Source organism: Acyrthosiphon pisum, chromosome X (assembly GCF_005508785.2).
Source record: "Acyrthosiphon pisum isolate AL4f chromosome X, pea_aphid_22Mar2018_4r6ur, whole genome shotgun sequence".
NCBI classification, from domain to species: Eukaryota; Metazoa; Arthropoda; class Insecta; order Hemiptera; family Aphididae; genus Acyrthosiphon; species Acyrthosiphon pisum.
Window position 1 is genome coordinate 68,328,122 of NC_042493.1, and position 721 is coordinate 68,328,842.

Genomic DNA, 721 nt, shown 5'->3' on the forward strand with positions numbered 1-721 from the left:
GATAATGTGCAAAATACAACATAACATGCATGAACATGCGCACTGTACGACATTCGATGAAACAACCGGATATCAGTCCCAAAATTATGCGCAACAAGGAGAATACGATTGCTCCTAACATATGAAATACTTTTCTCACACCAATATTGCGAAAAAACCATCGACAATGTGCAAAAACACAATTTGAATGCACACGCATGCGCAGTTCACACAACAAACTTATAGCTTCCTTATATAAACGCAACGCACACAGTGCATAACGACGCACTCATGGTCCTGACGTCAATCAATCATCATCCACTCACAACAACCACACAATGTGCCACGGCGGCGCAGTACACTGCTGAAATCAACATACGTCATGACGACGTCAACGCCGCCCACAGCGAGACTACGTGCTACCGTACAGTTTTTCTTAATCTGAAATTAATCTATTTCCACGAAGTTAACTTAACTATCGCGTTTGTTTTAACACCAGGTATGAGTTCACTTTTGATATATTCACTCTACTATCCAACCATGACAATATTGTTATTTCAATTCTTTACAAACCTAATTATCCTTCAAAAACATTAAGTTATGTAGGGCCAAACATATCCATACATACATATCCAATCTTTATATTCCACATAAAAAAAATCCTAATGTAAATTATAAACACCACGTAAAACACATCTCAATCAAATAAAAACAAATAATAAACTCCACTTCAAATACTGTT